Raw genomic sequence first — 21402 nt, forward strand, 5'->3', positions numbered from 1 at the left:
AAAACAAACACTATTCACTGTGATCTTTATAATTTATATACTTTATGCTTCCATATGCTAATGACTATACACAGAGCTATCAGTATATCACTGTACTGTAGGCAGTATAAGCAGCTGGTAAGCCAGTTGATATAATATTTTTTTATAGCAATAAAATTTTTAATGCTGTCTCTCATAGGATCCCTCTGGACAAAATGTCCAGCACACTCCTGGATAAACATGTCATACAAAGGATGAGCGACTGGCTCACGAGTTGGGTGCAAATGTTCTTAGTGAATGAGGTGACATCAGACTGGCGACCTGTCACTGAAGGGGATCTTCAGGGTTCCATTGTAGGGTCAGTTCTGTTCAGGGTCTGCATAGAAAACTTGGGCACAGGACTCTAAGGACTCTTAAGTTTGCCCATGATACTAAAATTGGAGAAACCATTGACTCCCTCAAAGTCAGAGAGGTCCTGCAGAGATACAGACAAATTGCCCAGGCTGGGCAATCACCAGCTGTATGAATTTTAAGGAGCACAAGTTCTGGATTCTCCACCTGGGATAGGAAAACCCTATGTATGTACAAACTGAGGAACAAGAGGCCGGAGAGCAGCACCATGGAGAGGGATCTGGTGGTCTGGGTTGATGGCAAGTTGGACACGAGCCAGCAGTCCCCCGGCAGCCAGGAGGACCATGCATGCATGCCCAGGGGGGCATCAGGCACAGCATCACCAGCCGGGCAAGGGAGGGGAATTTCCCTCTCTGCTCTGAGCTGGGGTGGCCTCACCTCAAGTGCTGGGGGCAGTTTTGGGCACCACAATATAAGAAGGATATAAAGCAACTGGAGAGTGTCCAAAGGAGGGCAGCAAAGATGGTGGAGAGTCTGGAGGTGAAGCTGTGTGAGGAGCAGCTGAGGCCACTTGGTCTGTTCAGCCTGGAGGAGACTGAGGGGAGAACTCATCATGGTCTACAGCTTCCTCACAAGCAAAAGGCAGAGGGGCAGGTACAGATCTCTTCTTTGTGGTGAGCAGTGACAGGACCCAAGGGAATGGCATGAAGCTGTGTTCCTTAAACCTCAGGAGAGGTTTAGGTTGGATATTAGGAAGAGGTTCCTCTCCTTGAGGATGGCTGGGCACTGGAGCAGGCTTCCCAGGGAAGTGGTCACAGCACCAGCCTTGCAGAGTTTAAGAAGCATTTAGACAATGGTCTCCAGCACATGTGTGACTCTTGGGGCGTCCTGTGCAGGGCCAGAAGTTGGATTTAGTGATCCTTGTGGGCTCCTTCCAACTCAGATTGTTTTGTTATTCTTTGAGATTCTAGAGTGGCATAGAGGAAGAAAGGGAGTTGTACCACAACAACAGGGAAACCATGAGCTTAAATTAGGAACAGTTTGGAAGCTACTGCTCCAATCCCAGAGCCTTTTTTTCACTCTTCGTCTGAACTATTAGAAGCTAAGGTATTCATGGTCAGGAACACTGGCAGGGAAAAGAAATCAGATCAACAGAATTTTCTGTATCCCTACTGCTAGTCATATTTCATTCCACCCAGATGAATCAATATTGTAGCTTGCACAGCTGAGATATCTAGTACAGAAATGAGATTAAAATAGCTGCAGTACAGAATGTTTTACTCATTTCAAAGTTTAAATTATTGTACAGAGTTAAATTACACAAATTTCTTAGCTCTTTCTTCATATAAAGAGTTGGGCGTTTTATAACTAGATGAAAAGAAAAAATAGATTACCTTTTTCTGAGGAATTTTTTTCCCCAAAAATACATTTTTAAATATGGAAAACATGTACAATTTTATTTACCATATTCTTATTTTAGTTAATTTTTCCAAATATAGCCAGTAATCTTTCCATGACTGAGCTGCCCACAACCAGTTTCAACAGTAGCATTCCAAATCCCTTTGCAGAACAATGGACAAGTTCACCTCCAATTATTCTAAGAGTTTGTACAGTTCATTTATCAATGACTTCTATTTATCATTGGGGTCTACTGCATTCTTTTTCTAGTTTATTTCACTCAATATTTCAAATTATACCAATATAACCATAATTTGATTAGTTACAAAACCAACTGGATCCAAGCTGCATCTATAAATGTGATTTATTCTGGTATGTATAAACAGCCGAGAAATTTCAACTGTCTGCATAGTCAGTGTATTGGAGTTTGTAGGGACACACATTTGGAGACAGTAACTCAAGTAAATTTGAGTGTGGCTTTCCTGTAATGACCTCTATGTAAGAAATAAAAGAAGTTTTATTGAACTGGGGTTTTATCGGATTATCATGGTTCAGGCATGTCTTCCACAAACCTGGGTGAAGTTTTTGTAGCTCTCAGATGACTTTATCAACTGTTCAGAGCCAGGAAGGCCTCTCTTTCTGTCCTGATATATGCTCTCAACCAATCCATCTCATCTTGTCTGCACAGCCTAACATTTTTTCCATGCTTGCAATAATGTTTTGGGTAGACAGGCACTCATTAAAGAGTCAATATATGACAGGCATTAGACATGAAATCAGTGAACAAATTAAAGATTGTAATTTTTAATCCACTTATGTAATAATTGTCACTTTATTCAGATGTTTTGCTTCACATCTCAGACTGTATTTCTTACATTGTATTTGGATAACTTCAATCCAGCATATACTGGCACTGCCAGTAAAACAGGCGGTTTTACCTTTTCTCCAGTTCTCATTTTCTGAGTGTTTCATTGTGCCAGCCTTTCTGTCCTTGCAGACATGAATAAAACTGAAAGTTTTACCTCCTTGTACTCATGAGGAAGAATTAGTTGGTTTGTGTTGGATTTTTTTTTCCAAAAGATAAGTGTTAAGAAACAGGATATCAGAAGAAGTACAAAAACTTCTTAAAAGTCTCTTTGAAACAAAAACTGGTTTGCATGGAAAACCATAAGCAGGCACTTCTTTGGAGTTTGAAGAAAGCAGTCCAGCATGGGGTAAGAAGAAGATACAGGAGATCAGCAGGTGAGAAAGTTGCATATCTAGACTTGTTAAATGGCTTTTGGAAAATCATTATGTCCTCAAGAATTTTATGCATGCTCATTTGGCCTTCATATTTCATGTGGTACTCAGGGAGTTCCTTCCACAAAATACACTAGTTTAATCATTCCATTGCCTTCAGACTGAACCACAGAGAATCAATTAGGCTTTTTGCTTAATTTTAATTCTCTGTACTCCTAAAAAATCAAATTAACAAAAAAGTTTCCAACATCTAAAACTTACAAAAAAAATATTTCAGGAAATGCAAGCATCTCTGCCTAGCAAAAATGGCTACTGAAAGTACATTGCCTTGGTGCTCCACTCTTGTTACTGATTCCTCACTGATAGGTAAGATGTGCATGACACTGTCCCTCGTGAGAGCTGCTAGTCAGTTCTAAACCTCAAAAGTAAAACTGTGTCCTATGAGCTCAGTATCTTCAGACAAAACGGAGAATCTTGTAGATGGAATCTTCTCATAACATCACCAATAAGGCACAAACACAGCTGAGATCACTTAGTGATTATTCTGAAAGCAGTCATCAGAAAAAGCAAGAACATTTCACATCACATACATAAGTTGTACTCAAAGTGCCAAAATTATCTAAAGAAAGTGGAAAGAGAAACTAAAATTAATATATATTGTACAGGGCTTTCCTAAATTCTTTGCTTCTGCTTTTCCTCTTACATTCCAGTTTCCCACTCAGGGAAATAGTGTTTCATGGTGCCCCTCCATCTGTCCCAGGGGTTTCCTTATCATGCCATGTTTCCTTTCCTTTCCCTTTCCCTTTCCCTTTCCCTTTCCCTTTCCCTTTCCCTTTCCCTTTCCCTTTCTTTTTCTTCCTTTTGTTTGACTTAATCCTTCTCTTTTGTAGTAATCTGTTGTTGTTGATAGGCTCTTTGAGAACCAAGGAACACAACTGTGGAAGAGATGTGGCTCATTATGTTCGGGCTCCTGCAATCTCAGACAATCATGTGAATCATGGTTGGTCCAAAGGACTAGAAAAAGTCCACTCTCCACATCGCAAAATGGAACAGTATTTCTTTTTGTTTGAGGAACTGTACAATAAGATGAAAAGCAATGCTACTACAGTGCCTCAGAAAGAAGTAAAACAGACCTTATGAAATGATCAAAACCTTTCTCTTGTCCACTGAGTAGCCATTTGTTACAGAAATTACCTCAGTTTTGACCAGGCAACAGGAGAGGTACAGTGCAAATGGGATCAGCAGTGCCACTATTCAGTCCCCACTTATTTAAGCTGGTGAAAAGTAATCCATATTGTTATTATTATTTTCATCCTGAACCATGAGTCCAGAAACTCTGTGGGAGCTTCTGGATTCAGATCTCTGTTCTATTTGCAGATTAATTTTTTAAATGAATTTTGAATATGTAAAAGAGCTGACATGCTTAATCTGCCTGTAATACTTTTTGGCTGAAATAAGACATATATGGACATATATGGACATGGAAAAACTTTTGTTTTACCTATTGTCACAAGAGATCTGGAAAGCAATAAGGTGGGAAAATGTGCTAACCTTTACACAAATAACAGTAGGAAACATGGGTTACTGTAAATAATTGCAGATGAACACTGAAAGATTGAGTGCTTGGGTGATAGAAGGCAGGAAAATTTCAGAAACACAATTTATAAAATCAAACATATGAGACAAAACAGTCCTAGCTTTACAGATGCTAAAATAGATCCTTAGGTGTTTACTACAAATCTTGAAAAATACCTTACGATTATAACAGGTTTATGAAACCAGTAGCTGAGTGCTCTGCAAGAATAAAAAAAAAAAAAAATAAAAAAAAAGGAAAAAGAGAAAGACAAAGACAGAAGGAGAGAGAAAACGAGAAAAAAATAAACAGAGAACACAACAAAAAATATTGTGCTGTAGAATAAATTGACTATGCTTCTGTATCTTGAATACCATATGCAATTCCTTATGTCAGAACGGGTACAGTAGAACTGGAAGAAATGTAGGAAAGATTCTGTACTAAAGAGACAGCCTTCTTCAGTCTGCAAAAAGACAATCCAGATGTACTGTCTCAGAGATTTAGGAGGAATATTAATAAGAAATTGCTTGGCAATGACAAGATGCTTAAAACATTAGAACACTAAAACCTTCATGTGCCAGGTCACAATGAAAAAAAAAGAAAGATGGTCCTTCACACAACATAGAAGAGTGAGCTCTGGAACTTCTCCCCACAGAATGCTTTGGATACTCCAATTTTTTAATAATTATGAAAATAACATTCCTGCCTGCAGAAAATTCATGGCCCACAGATTGCTGCAGACTAGGAGCACCTACGGTAACTTTGTTAACTACACTTTTCTTTCAGATAAGCACTGTCATCTTTTGCTGCAGACAGGATACTCACCTAAATGCATCTTTTGTCTAAACAGAGATGGTTTTGTGTTCTCTCAGAGCAGTAGTTCCTGATTCTCCTGAGATATCCTAACATACAGGACTCATGAAGCAATGGCTAGGGCACAGGAACTTTCTTAGTGATCTGCTTGAGTTCACTAAGTGACATACAGAAGGAATGCTCTGAGATGTTGTACACACTTAGAGACTTCTCAGTCAGCTTATTAATATGTGCACAATTGTCTTGACATTGCCCAAGAGACAGACATAATACATGTGGCTTCATGCTGTATCTACTCTTCTTTATGTGCAGAATTTTCCTGAGACTTACAGGAATCTTATCCAGCAATAATCCTTTTAAGGAATGGTTTATTTTTCTAGTCAAAAGGCTAATTTCAATGACAGTATGAAACTTAAAACACTAAACATTTTTCTTGAAAAAAGGAATACAGCAGTTGCATTGCCTGTTGCATTTTTATGATGATAATTAGTGGATGATTCTCACCAAAAAAAAAAGTGTGCTACAAGATCATCCTGTACATTCAGATGGAATTTAAGTTTATTTCAGGAATTATTGTATGTCCTTCAATAATATTTTTTTATTATTATCGCTTAGATTAAATTATCTCAAAGTTCCACTTGTCAGTCAGTATCTGAGGTAAGCTTTCTGAATTTTGGAGCTATGCCATAGAAAAAATTGATTTTTCTTTAAAAAAATTAATTCAGAGAAAACTGGAGTATTGGTTGCTTTATTGATTAAGCTAAGAAAAAAGGTCATGTGCTGCAGAAGTTGCAACTAAACAGATTTATCCTCATTCACTAGGCAATGAGTCTACAGCTGGAAGGTTAGGCCATCAATTTTTATTTCAGATTCTGTTTTCTATCAAGCTGCTGTTGAGAATGTAGAGGTTTTAAGACTGTCTTCCACATGGATGTCAGTACTATCATTACCTTATTTTATGGATAAAACCTTCTGTATGAGCCGGCATACTTCCATCAGAAACATAATTCTGGGAGAGTGTGGAAAAGGAAGCAAAACTTCACTAGACATTCAGTCCCTCCCACTCAAAAGCAATGTGTACTGCTTCTATCCAAGATCATCCTTTGACAGATGTTAGAAACTAGACCACTTTGCCCTGTTTTCTTTGGGGGCAAGAAGAAAAAGAAGTGAGGAAAAAGATGATCCAAAACCAGACTGTTATAAGAAAAAAAGAAGTTGGAGTAGAGGAAGAAAATAGTAGCAAAACATTAGAGAGACAGGACATATGATTTCAAACCCTGTGATTAACTTCTTGGTAAATAATAAGAGTTGAATTGCATCATGGAGAAAGAGTTTCTTCAGCCTGTAGCCAGAAAGTGATGCTCTAGAACTTTCAATAGTCATGGCTGTTTGTGGTAGAAGAGAAGACTGGATTTGCCTACTGGATAGTTCAATCGATATTAATATCACTTACATATCATATGTATAGATTAAAAATATGCCATATTATATGCATGATATATAGTCATAAATATAATATCAATAAAGGAAATACATTCTACAGGTGCCCAGCTGTTTTCCAGTCATCTGGGTCTGCCTCTTTATTGCGAATTATTTAGCTCTTTATTCCCCCAAAGCCGAATACACCAAATATATGGACATACACAAAGGAAAGGCAGCTGTGTGTCCCTGCTTTTTAGGCTTCTTAGGTAACCATTCTCTTTGCTCAGGGTCAGAGTAGAGGAAGGAAATTAGTTCCATTTTAAAAGGAAGAGAAACTTCAGAATGTGAAGTTTATAAATGAAGCCATTTCCTCACTTGCTTCCTTGTATCTTCTACCTAAAATGATTGAGATAAAGGAAATGGCAATTACTTCCATGGAGAAAATCATTGGACTTGGGTTGTTAGAACATCGAGACAGTGCCCATGGTAACAAGGGGAAAATCTTGCTACTGGTAAAGGCTGAAAAAGAAGTAGGAATTGTGAAAGAGAAGGAAATTTAGACTATGACATTATGGCGTATGTCACAATGACACATGAAACCGCAGTTTGTGAACAAACTAAGCTACCTAAAAAATTATTTAGGAAAAAATAATATACAACAGCGGAAGGAGAAATATTAGAGTACTTAGGGAGGTAATGATCCAGTAGTAGAATATTTGTTAGTGGTTCACATAGCCACAGTAGTGACAATTTTTAAAAATCAAAGCTACCCACAAGACTGAGTAAATTTGAACTGAGAAGAAAAAGCAGAAATTTTGCAACTAGATTATTTGAATGCTTATATATTTTTTTATCTTTATAAAATCTATTTTTATATTTCATACATATAAAATTCTATTTTTATATTTCATATTACATATTTTATTTTTCTCTTAGCATAACAGCATTTTAGCTTCTTAGCATAAGCATTTTATTTTACTCTTATACATAAACAAGAAAATCAAACACAAAGGTGCTTGGAAGGACAATTTCTAAATAAAAAAAACATGCCTTTTCTTTGCTTTACTACTTTATTTTTACATTCATGTAAGTCTTCACTCAATTCCTTCTTTGTCATCTGTTATTGCACAGCCTAGTAAAATTACTCTGTGATTTGTCTTTGTTTGTATATTTGAATTATATATTTAGTAAACCATATTTCTTGGAGCTGGTATCCTTTGTGATGCTGACCAGGATCATTAACAATACTAACAAAATACCATGTTACAAAAGAATTTGTTTAGATAATGCAGTGATTTCTCTGTTTGATATTCCTAGATGCTTCATAATTATAAGATAGGAATACCAAAAATAGAAATAGCTAGGTGGTTTTGGTAGGCAGTTTTTGTTCTGCAGAAAGCACATTGTGATGTTAGTCATGAGTCCAAAATAAAAAATGTATCAAATAGATGGCAGTAGTATCAGTGAATTCAAAACTAGAAATTTGGCATTTCATCAAATTGCTGGTAACTCCAGATGGTACTGTCCTATCTGAAGCATGTTCAGAAGACAAGTCCACCAATTACAGTTATTTGTTCTCATTAAAATATTTTCACAGATAAAGTGCTTAATTTTGTGATCTCCATTTAGTTTAAATATATCCTAGATAAATTTTTTACTAGCTATTCACCTTTTGAAGATTTATTTATCTATTAATACACTTTTCAGATTTTTCTAATACTGTTTCCTGTTTGAGAGATACAAAAGCTTGCCGAGAAATCTTCTCATTGTCCAACAAATCAAAATATATACTTCAGTCACATATTCACTGGCATTCAGCTGAAAATAAAGGCCAAGTAATAAGGAAGTTAGCAAGCAATTCTTAGTCCAGCATGGAGTTTTCAGTCAGCTGTGGACTGGAGATTCAGTTGTCTCCTGATCACTTATAGGTACAGGAGATCCAAATCCTTCTAGATGTCCTACACTGGAATGGGGGGATTCATTGATCCTAATGGTTGATCTGGTTTTCAACAGAAAACTCATATTTAGGCTAAACATAAATACTAGGAATTTCCACAGAAACAGATCAGTAAAATGTTATATTCACTGACATCTGTACCAGTTTTTTTCTGTGTGTTACAGTAAGAAAACTCACCTTTTTTGTTTCTGTCTGTGTAAGTTCAATGTTCCTCAATGCCACGTGACAGAAAATAGGTTAGACCAAGAACATTAATATCTACTTCTAATATTTTATTCTGAGCCCTCAAAGAATGTGATCAGCTTCTTGAAAATAAGTTTTTTTATCTATATGCCATCAGATGTGTTAATATGCCTCAAAGGCACTTGCTTAACCCCATACCTTTTTTTATCTTTCAGGAGTGTGAGAGACTGAAATGGTTAATGGCTCAAACATTGTTAAAACCACCAAAGGGCTTTGCCCACTGCAGAAAACTGTGCAAAGCAAGAACTGCTCTTCTGTGACCAGCAAATCCACCTCCCTCCCCCAGAATATGCTTCCTGATACAGGAACTTGAGATAAAGATATTGTCCAATTATCTCAGGTCTATGGAGGAGTAGATAAAGCTGGGGGAGAAGAGTGTAGCCATAAGGAAAGCCAGACCTTGCAGCTGTGCTGAAAATCATCTCTGGCTGAGTCCATCTGGGGCTGGCCACAGCCCAGAGACTCATTTGCTGAGGCTAGGTTTGCATGCTCTTCCCCCCAAAAGAGGAGGAGGAGAGTTTTTGGGTGTGTGGTGGTGAAACCTCTGGTCTGCATAAGACAGAGGGGGTGAACATCCATCACTGGAGGCCAGATAAGGAGCAGACCCTGCAGAGAATCCTCCCTTACACAACAAACTCAGTCGGCTCACTTGTAAAACTCCCCTGTCTCTGGAGGGCAGAATCTATGGAGGACAGTCACGTGAGAGGCAGCCTTCATATCTTACAAAGGGTCGTAAACTATCAAAGATCCCCCAAGTTCCCCTGAGACTCATTTCTGAGGCCTTCAGAAGAGCACTGCATGTGATCCCCAAGTGTTGCAACAGAGTCTGATGCAAGAGTCTGTTGCAAGAGACAGTGTAAAACTCCCCCCGCAGGGCTCCCACATATACCGGAGCCTACATTAATCCACTGAACTCTGTGGCGTGAGGGACCTCCCCCAAACCAAGAATACCAGAAGAAGAGGACTGACAGGACACCACTGAATCCACAGGGATGATGACTCTCTCACTCTCTTTTTCTCCACCCCTCTCTCTTTTCTATTTCTTTCTGTGTCTCTCTCTACCTCACATTTACTGTTGACTTTGGCATATGGAGTCATTTGCACCTTAATTCTGGCAGAGGCATCTCTCTAACAATCATAATAATCAGATCATAACAAGCAGTTTGCTATTTCATAATAGAAGATGAGGTTTTTTGTTCTGGGGTTTTGTAAATCTAGAGGCTTATTTTCCTGCAGAGTAATTTATGGATAAAGTTTCTTCTGTGGAACATTTTCCTCCAGCACTTCTCAGAATTTGTAGCAGTTCTCCACATACAATTGACTTCAGGTCAGCCATGATCACTCCGTGGGCGAGCAATTTGGAACAACCATCCTGAGGCTTTTTTACAGAGGATGCAGACAAGTTTTAGAGTTAATCTTACTGGCCACTGTAAACTCTTGGCTGTATTTTATATTCCAGATATTCCAACATGCCTCTGAGGTACAACAGGGCAGGGTGTGTGGAGGCATTCATTTTGCAGTCCCACAGACAGAATTGCTTATTATTCCAGTATTCAAAATTCAGTAAGCCTATAAGACCCTTTTGTGTGAGTTTTCCAAGAAGGACAAAGGAGGGATTTGGATAAAATGTGCTGGGTTGTAGGACAAAAGGCTGAGTCACCTCAGAAGCAGAGAGCACTCAGATACCTTGGGAGCACTGAGATTCTTCAGGTGGGTGGGATGGGCTGCACTGTCTCTGGGGAGAGCAGGGGCTGTTCTATGGGAAACACTGAAGCCCTTAGGAAGGCCTGGGAGAGAGGTGTGAAAGTCCAGTGTATAATTTAGGTGGGAAAGGCAAGCAGTGATGATGGAAGCCTTGAGTGAGGTTTGTCTCAAGTTTCCTGAAGAAGAAGTGGTGCATGGAGGGGACACGACACGACCCAGCACAAAACGAGCTGGGTGGTGGAGATTTTTGGCAGGAAACACTGAGGTACATCAGGGTAACAGACGATTTTTTAGGAGAAAAATAGGTATCTCAGAGGGAACAGTGGAGGTTTTTGAGAGTAGAGGACACCCAGATATTTTAAGGGGACATGGGTAAGAAATGCTGAGATATCTCAAGAAGATAGTGAAATTTAGGAGTGTGCTAAGCATCCACAAATACCTGAAGAAACAGTGTAGGATTTGGTTAGAAGTGATAATATGACTCTGAAAGAATAACTGATAGTTTTGGCTAGTAAAACATGAGCTAATTCATGGGAGAGGTTATGAAGTCTCAGATTGGATGCATCAAAGTTCATCTGAGGGGCAGCAGAATGTTCTATTTGGAAATGCTGAGGTATCCCAGATATGAACTTTTGAGGATTTCAGAAGCAAAAAGAGGTTTACCCTCATATGGGAATTTCAGTTAGGTGGGTAGAAGTACTTTGGAAGTAGTAACAGTGGGGTCGAGGTGGAAAAGGACAGGGTTGCTAAACAGCAGGAGACTTGGGGAGGGGAAGACTAAGGGAAACTAGCTTTGACTTTGTGGAAAAGCATTGAACTACCTGAGATTACATATACAGTAGCACCTAAGATGTAGCTGAGTTCCCAAAATGGCTACTGTGGCAAGGAGAGTGAGAATTACTGGGACATTGGAAGTGTTCTGGAAAAAAAAAAAAAAACCAACAAACTGAAAGAGCCTTCAAAAAGACTCATCCTCAGGGGTTCCACATGGAAAGCAGACTGACTCACTACAAGAGAACCAGAGAAAGGTACAGCTGAGAATTAGTTAGAGATTAGGTGAGAAAAGCTGAGATAAGAATGAGCTAGAAAGCGAAGTGAGTTTTTCAATACAATAGTAAGTGAGAAAACAATCTTGTGCAACAATATCCTGAAGTAGAAGCAAAAAATTACTGTTTTAGCAGGAAATACTTGAAAACCCTCTTTGCTTTATGAATTATTTTTGCTTTACATGAAATCTGCCATACAAGTCAATGGAGTCATGAATGCAGGTTTGGAGCAGGTTATAAAAAGAAAATTCAGTCAGTCACACACTCCTTGAGACATGGATTTTTACATTTTAAACATTTTTTTAAACAGGAAAGGTTGTTGGAATAAGACATATAATGTGTATGATAACTAAATAATCTATATCTTAATGGAACTATGAAAAAAAACCCAACAATGTACAATCCTTGAGTGGGGGAAAGAATTACATGGTGCAACACCATGAGAGCAAAGTTCTGCACAGAGGTGCTTCTTCTGCCTGCTTCGTGTTTACAGGGCTTCTCCTTTCATGCCCTAAAACATGTCTAGAGTCTCAGCCAAGTTATGAGACTGCTAACCTGTGCTGTATCTCTTGCCCCAGCAGCAAGAGCCACTGCCAAGGAAGGAAGTACAGGAAGCAAGGGAGGAAAGGCACAGGCTGTGGAGAAGCAAAAAGAAGGAAGAATGACTGGAATGACTCCGGGAAGAGAGTGAGGGAAGAAGGGTGGATAAGAAAGAGTGGGGAAGGGCAGAACAAAAGAGGTGCTTTGAGCATAGGGTTTCAATCCCATAGGAGAATCCCTGTGGAGGGGCCTGTTGGTCTCTTTCTTTCTCAGACCTGGGTGATCTCCCTGTAAATACGGTGAGGTTGGAGGCTCATTTGCCACGTTGCTCCTTTGGCTGTGTGGGGAGAGCAATGGCTCTGTAAGGAGGGTGAGGGTTTCTCTCCTCTCACTTGAGGGGGAATCTGAGCTCACCCCAAGCCCTTGTTCCTCTAGAGGAGGGCACGGTTCATCTGTCAGCTTTCTGCCAGCTGGTCCCATACCCAGTATAACAGGACTTACCCCAGCAGTGGTCTCTTGAGACAATATATTGAGAGCTCTGGCCTCCATCAGCCTGTCTGGGAGGCTTGGACTGATGTCTCTGGCTGCCCAGGTTGGTCTCTCTCTTCTGGAATTCCCTTTCTTGTGAATGTAGTCTGCCTGTGGTGTGCCTGTGGTTTTTTTGTTTGATTTTTTTTTTTTTTTTAATAAAATCACTGCAGTATAGATTAATTTGACTTCCCAGGCCTGGAATACAAACCTCATGCATGCCTGCAAGTCAGTCCTGCCTTCTGTCCAGTGCCAAGGAGCATTCAGACTTGTTCCTGCCCATGTGGTAGGAAGGCTGATAGTGCCAGCCTGGCTGTCTGTCCTTGTCAGAGTCCATTCAGCATGACAGAAGTTGAAACTGAAATTCCTTGTTCGTATTGTCTCATCCTTTCAGTATTGGAAGTTAAAAAAACCAGTAGATATTTCCCATTCAGTACATGTACCAGAGATTGCCATTAATGTTAAACACAGGAAAATGGCCTATGTGCCTGCCTTTTTCCAAGAAGAACATTCATTCCTCAGCAAATGGCAAAGCAATTTGCAACTCTCCTTTAACTTATGCCATCAAAACTGCACTTTACATTTGCATTTAATTTGTCCCCACTATTATCTTGTATTGATTGCTCTAGGTTTTAGGTTTCTTTGTCTTCTCAGGATTCTTTTGGAAGTCACCATTTAGTAGCTTGTTTCGAGCACAGCTTTGAAATTTTTTTTTTTTTTTTTTTTCAGGAATTTTCTGTCAGGGGAGTTTTTTTTTCTGTAAGAGTGGTGGTTTTTATCAGATTTTTTAATAGCTCATCTTTCAGTTGCAGTATGGAAAGTCTATAGTGTGAATGGGTAAAAATCATACAGTTTTGTAGAGGACTCTTAAGAGCAGCATAGGGGCAAAGCTGAGATGTATGGTGCAACCTGACTGATATGGAAAGTTAACAGGGGTGAATTTTGAAAGTTGCTGAGACAGTTAACATCTTACTGGCAACTTCAGCCCTTTTTCCTCTGCCTAGGTGGGGGGCTGAGAAGGGCCACATGTAACTGAAGGTACTACAGTGGACCTAAGCAAGCTTCAATTTACATGAATTCATAAAGGTGCAACAGTTGTAGAAAAATCCAGTCGTGAGCTGTAACTTCTGTTTAAAAAATGCAAATTCTCCTTTGACTAGAGCTCACTGGAATAAACATGCTACTTGTTTATTTCTCAAACTGTCAAAAGGTTTAATTTCACTAGAAGGTACTGTGAAATAGCGAATTTCACTTTTGTTATTTGAAACTAATCCAAATTCAGTGAGATTTTTTTTTTTTTAGTTTTACAGGTGTGTTGCATTTTTTCTTGCATAACTACAGTGAAAATGGGATAAACACCTCATTTTCATGACCTGAGAAAACATTATTGTAATCCCTTAAGTCCTAGCTTACTTTATGTAACAGAGGCTTTAAAGTCAGAAAATTTCTTTTGTGACTTTGGACAAGTCCTTAAAAAATCAAATGTGTGTGTTTTTTCTTTATTTTGATATTAAAATTTATTTAATAGGGAGAGAGGAGATGGTTGGAAAGTGGTACAAGGGAGGAGGTGCACAAGGGTGTTTGAAGTAGGTATGGTGAGCTTGCATGTAAAGTCTAATCTGAAATTGTAGCTGTAGATGCTTGTCCCCTAAGGTTTCCATTTTGCACTGGTTTAGCTGTGCATTTGCAAAGAGGGATCTATACAATGGCCTAAAGCAATATGGAAAGTGGAGGGTTAGAGACACTTAGGAAAGATAGAGCTCTGCTCCTCTTTTTTGACTATGAAAAGGGAGTAATATCTTGGTTCGTATAATACTCATCAACAGAAACTTAGAATTCAGTCTTGTATGTCAGCTTGTATTCAAGAAGTTAAGCCTCACCAGTTATGTGTTTTCACATCCTAGTTTTCCATTAGTGCAAGATAAAGTAGGGTCCTGTGAATTCTGAGATAATTCTGAGGTAATCATCCATTGCTGTTGGTACAATTTTGACATATTCCCTATCCTTCCTCTCACTCCTGGAAACAGCATAACCTGATGGTTTCCGTGCAGTTGCCACAACATATGCCTGAGCCTTGCCCTTTGCCTCTCATTGTGAAATTTTGAGCACTCAAGGCTATAAACAGACCTTGCTGATGGAGCTGTGTCCTGAGAGAATCACGTTCTTCAAGATGAAAAATGTTTTGATAACATATTTAACACTGCACAGTGCACAGACAGCCTGTAGTCATTTCCTCATGGTCAGTTCAGAGATAAGAAGAAATGAATGACATTTCAGATACCAGAGAAATTATTCCGGATTAGAATGACTTGTGGAAAGCCCTTGAGAAAAGGACTGATCTTTGGCCTTATGAAAGAGAATATTGGTTTTCTAATGAAACAAATGAGTAAACAAAGCCTTGAAAACATAAATATAGGTATTATTAGTTGATGACACTGATATTTCATGTCAGCAGAAGACACTGGACATAAAAAATTGCTGAATTGCACATAGATATGGATTCATACTTCAAACACTTAGGTGAAGCCTGAAATTTATGGGAAGTATTATATCCAATAATATGACATTATACAGACTGATTGTAGTATCAGTTTGTGATATAGCATACAGTATCATATTATAACCCATAAACTAAATTGGATCCTAATGATAACATAACAGGAAATGTTGACTCAGCAGCCACTCCCAGAATGCTTTAATTAGTTGACTTTTCAAATTTTCAGGTTTCTTTCAAAATGGGGTTGAGCTGGTGATAGCTAGGTAGGCACTGCAGTGGACCTGCCCCCTCCTTTCATGACATGAAAATGTGCTGGGTTACCCAAATGGGAAATTCTGCTGGCTGCTCCAGCAGTGTGTCAGAGAGAAGCACAGAGGACTTTTGTCTTTTCTGATATTCTGTCTGCCTTGTGCATTGTGGAACTCAGTCAGGAGTAAGGACAGGCTTGAAGTTTCTTCTCCCAGTGTTCCCCTCAAAATCATGGCATGGAGACTACCTCCTTTTACCTTTTTCTATCACCAAGAAGAGAAATGTGGTAGTTAAGTGAAAATACCTGCAAAAAGACAAAGACTGGTCCTCCTCATCTGCATGCTCCTTGAGGGAGGCTATTGCCTCCACAAGAGTGGCAGGATTTGTATTATTCAGCTGGTCCCATTTCTGGTTAAAATACAAAATTCAGGTAAGCTAGCAGGATGCTACCAGAGATACTGGGAAAAGACAAATGACTGTGGAGGGCCATGGATGTCAGGATTTAGCATTATGGGGCTCTTTTTTACATAAGAAATACTCCATACACTTCAGGTAAAACCCGTTTTAGAGAAATGTTTCATTGTATTTTAGTAACCATTTAGTATATACAGTCATCCATTGTCCTTTTTTGTTTCTGTAGCCTTGGAAATACTTGAAGGCAGCATATGATTTTCCCCTTACATATATTTTATAAATAATCAGTTTGAATTGCTTGCAATAAATGTAGTGGGGTAGAAGATTTTGAAGCTACATGAGGTTGTGTCCAATGGTAATAATAACATGAACTGCCACAGGAAGCTGTGTTTCATTATGGCCTAAATTGAGAGAATCTCATCCAAAATTTTATTTCTTCATAAGGGTTATAAAATTAATACCAGAAGTGCGTGAACCAATTTTTTTTCAGATAATTAAATACTGAGCTAAAACTGAATTTTTAAAAAATATAGACATATTGAAACATCTGCAGAAACCATTGTTTCCCATTAATCAATAATCAGAGAAGAAGCCAAACCTTAAAATATATGTTCCTAGTTTTGAGATTTCTACATTAAAAAAACATGTGTTTTGTCTTACCCCATTTCTCACAGTATCAGTGAACCTTCCTATCAGTGCTGCAGGAGTCTTTATGACAAAAAATTATTTACACAGAGCTTGGACAAAAAAGACCCCACATGGGATCCAATTAGTCTTTGAATAGAAATTATCATCACTATAAAGCTATGCTAGAAAGACAAAATGGGCGATTTGTTACACAAATAAAATTGTTCTACATATTATTTAATTGTTCTTTTTCATAATCAACAATAGAAAGTTTGCAGTGTGTCATAAAATTTAACACAAATTGCCTTTATTATTAAACACTTCAGACTGAGGTATGCTCATATTACTGCAATTATTAAATGCCTGTCACTCAGTTTCTGAGTTCAAACCACAGCATTTGTTCCTGCAAATAAGTACAAAACAAGGAAACTCATCATACATTTCCAATAGGTGCAAGCTGAAATACCAGTTTGTTGTTTGGCCAGCAGCATTCCTTTCTGAAAGTAAAGGTAGACAAAAGCTGTTCTTCCTCAAAAGTTAGGTCTTCAGATTCTTGACTGGATGTATTTTCATAGTTTTTCCTGCAGCATCCACATAGGGCTATTAGGAGCCCGTGCATGGATCAGGCAGCAGCACTTCACAAACAGCACTGAGCTGTGCGCCTCATCATCCCCGCGTGATCAGCCGCATCCTGTGGAGATCTTGGTGCAACTTTGACATGGCAGTCATCAAACTTGAAAAACATTTTGAAGGACTAGTGGAGAGAAACATTCCCCTTCTCAGACAGACATAAGCTGCATAACTTTTCAGAATATTTTTTCTTATTCAGATGATGTACCTCATTTAAAGTGATATCTATTAATTAAGCCGGATTTGAAGCCTGTTGACTATCTTCGAATAGAAAGGAGCAAGGCTTCTTAATTTCTAGGCTTGAGGACCTCACAAGACAGACACAAGGGTATTTTTTAATTGCTGAAGATGACTGCTGCACTGCAGATGCTGGAAGGACTAGCATGACATATTGTCAGGACAAGCAAGACTTGAAACATTAGCATTCACAGAGGATCTCCTTGACACGATTCAAGGAGATGTAAGATCTCAAAGCCTGGGAGAGTCTCCTCAGAGATATGTTTGGAGAAAATACTCTACATGCAACATTTCTGCTTTGTTTAGAGAAAAAGCATTGCATTGTTTGACACTTGTGACTTATTTGACCACAATCCCATGGATACATGATCAGCTCTTCTAGAAGCATCCTTGCTGTAAAGTTACAAACATATATATATATAAAAAACCCAAAAAACCCAAACCAAACCAAGCCGAGCAAGCAAACAAACAAACCTCCCCCAACCTAAATAAACCCTCCCCAGCCAGGATCTATCAATACCTGTCAGTCATTTAAAGTAATACAAAGAGAATAATGCTTCCAAATATTACACTGACACCCAACTTGGAAAAAATCTACAACATGAAAACAGGCAGAAAGTGTAAAGAGGAACTTTTCTGCATGATAAATTATGTTGCTTGCTACAAGCTGTGTCTGTAGGGTATTTTGTAACCCTCAGAAAGTTCTTATTGCACATTTTCTATCAAAAAAACTATGATTTGTTGTTCTATTGTATATGCATTGCTTTTCTACTGCACTTTATACCATAATGATAAGAACCACAGATGGGACTTTCTAGGGGCACGTGATGACAGATATCCGTTTCAATAGGCAACAATCAGTTCCAGATCTTTTAGCAGAAATACAGATGGAGGTATCATAATCTCTATTGTAGGACTAAAGAACAGACAGAAATGAGACAAGTGCAGCTCAGAAACTTCTTCTCTGTATGGAGATTATTATTTCTATGGTACTTTGGCCATTTACACTTGCCTAGACTATTCTAGATGACTTCAGAGAAATTTTCTCAGACCAGGTCTAAAAGGTGAATTCCCTTTAATTAAATTACTGCAGAGTAAGGCATATGATTCCATAGTCTTGAAAAAATCTCATTTGCTGTAGCCACACATCAGAACACCAACAACTTTTAGGGGTGGCAGATACTTAAAAACCCTCATAGAAATAAAGTCAGCAATCAGTACAATCCAGTTAACCGTTTTGTACAGATATATATTGCACATAATATTAAAAGCTTTTCTGCTTTCCACCACTTTGAAGTGTACATCATCCTGTGTTAAAATCATTTTGCAAAACTCATGTCAATCCAGACTTCCACAAACTATGAGTCAAACTCTATGACTTCTATGACAAACTTTTTTAAAAGCAACAGCTTGCTCTCAGAGATTCAAAAAAATTGGATGTTTTTATATTCTTCTGTCTATGTGCAGGTTGCATCAGAGAAGTGTGGATTTAGCAAGCATGGAAGAATGAGAAATAATCTGGAATTTATTTGTATTTTTTTATCAATTTGGTGTGATTAAAATAACATTAAACTAAATTAATGGTCTGCTTCAATTCCTATCTGGGCATTGTTAATCAAAGTACTCAGGGACACATTTTTTACATGAAATAACGTTTCTTTGTACAACTTAGGCTCCTGAAAAATAATTTATTTAACCCTCAATTTTTTCCTCAATAATCAGTACATTTGAGACATATCAATATCAAAATATTGATTTTAGACCCATTTAAGAAAAAAATTACCTACTTGTAGAAAAGTCTTGACACAAAATACAGTCTGAAATAAGAGGAAATTTGCATATGCTATGTTTTTAATATAGTTACAGTCCCCTCGAGCTTTCTTTGAAAAAGGAGTTGAATGAAGAAGGCAGAAGTTTGTAGAATAAGGAAATTCAAGTAAAATTTTAGAATAATTAAAGATTATTTAAAAATTTTTTTCCAAAGAAAAAATATATTATTCTAATCTATTATAATTATTTAAGAAGGAGAAAGTAGAATCAAAATGACAATAGTTATTCAAATTATTTTTACCATTAAGTCATTTCTTCTTGCAAAGTACGCTCTCCAAAGTTATTCCCTGACCTTTCCTGATCTGAGTAAACAAATATTGTTGCAATACTTATCTCACACAGAAAAATGTTTTTACAATAATGGATTGTCATAATTTATGATTTAAAATATTCCTGCTTCTGTTCATTAATTGCAGCAGCTACAGCAGTCAAACTCAGAGGTTAAAAAATAACAGAAGTTTTGCAATCATGAAAACAGCTGGATTTAGGGAATATAGAAGTTACAGTCAGTAGCATCTCTTAAATGTCACATTAAATAATCATATTAAGCAATGACATATGACTAATAAATGGAAATATTCTCAACAAAATACTATAAACTAAATCTAAAGCTCTAAATGAGTATTATTTAAAACACCATATCCAGAGTCTTGCATTTATAAAAGCATATCAAGAGGAAGCTTTGAAGAGTTGGAGTTCAACAGAGAAGTTCAATTCTGGCAAGTTAATGGAATTTTAGCATGTTTTTTCTGAAAACTGCTGCAATCTTTTTGCCTAATGTAACCTATCTCATTTCAGTTAATGGCATTGAAGCATCCTAAAGCTAAATGACTGAGGCAGGATAGAAATCAAAAGTAGCTCTTAGACAGGAAAATGCTAAGTGCTGTATTACAGACTTCATCATTTATTTGCACTTAGAAAAACTGAGATGAAATAATTGAAAGTCCCTCTTTGCTACATGTTGCATGTTGCCTAGAATAATAATTTCTGACTTGTTCTATCACCTGGTGTACAGCACAGCTCATGGAGTCAAAAAGGTGCAAGTGGTGGCACAGCCCTAATCCATGCCATGCTCCACAACTGCTAGAAGAGCTAACAGAGCACCACACAGCCTTTCTCCCTCAGAAACGCCACGTCCACCAGCATGTAGATGGGCTTTGTGCATGAAGGGATTATTTCTACCTGTGCTAGCTTTTGGATATATCTAATTATACACCTATTAGTAGAATAAGGATAGTTTTTAATGCATGGTTATCAACTGATGAAAGTGAGTCAAACTCATGCTGTTAGGCTTGAAGCCCTGGGTATCTTATGAAGATTTAGATGTCATTAAGAAAAACCCATTGTTTTCAGAATAATTATTTCCCTGCTGAGAAAGCATCCCCCAGTCTACAAAACCAGTATATTAACTTAGCATAAGAAAGCAATCTTATGACATTTTTTTCCACTAGGATGCTAGAAACACTAATAAGAAACTAAGTGAGCAAAAATGTTTATTGATGGGAAGTGAAACATACTCAGAGAACAAAACCTTTTTTTTTTTTTTTTTTTTTTAAAGCAAGGTATCAGGAGTTGCATATGACTCCACAAACACATACTGTTTTATAAAATATTTAGGTCCCACTCCCATTAGGAGTTAAAGATAACCTGGAGTATTCCTGGCAGCTATCACTAAGAACTCTTTTTGGTCTTACACAAAACTGAATTTGGAGCTACTGACACTTTGCAAGTGAACACAAGAATCTTACGCATCTGTGTCAAGGCTGCCTGCTCCTTTTCTGAGACACACTGGCTTAGCCAGGCAAACATGTATTGTTCCAGACTCATTGTCCTTGGGGCTTTTTTTTTATCCCTCCACATGTGGAAACAGGAAAAAAGTTGCCTTAGAGGCATAAATTTCCTAAACTCCACTCCTGGGCTGATTTATGTTGCACCTTAACCCGCTCTGATGTTAGCCTAGGGCTGTGACAGACAAGGCTGCGTGTGCTGCATAGTTTAATTTTGCTATAACCAATTACTCTGAACAGCAAAGACAGAGCACTGAGATTCAGTACTCAGCAGTACTGAGATTTACTGTAACATTTGGTTTGAATAGAAAATGGTTGCTTTTCAGCAACAGGATGAA

Source organism: Pyrgilauda ruficollis, unplaced genomic scaffold, assembly GCF_017590135.1.
Source record: "Pyrgilauda ruficollis isolate IOZ18807 unplaced genomic scaffold, ASM1759013v1 scaffold5, whole genome shotgun sequence".
NCBI classification, from domain to species: Eukaryota; Metazoa; Chordata; class Aves; order Passeriformes; family Passeridae; genus Pyrgilauda; species Pyrgilauda ruficollis.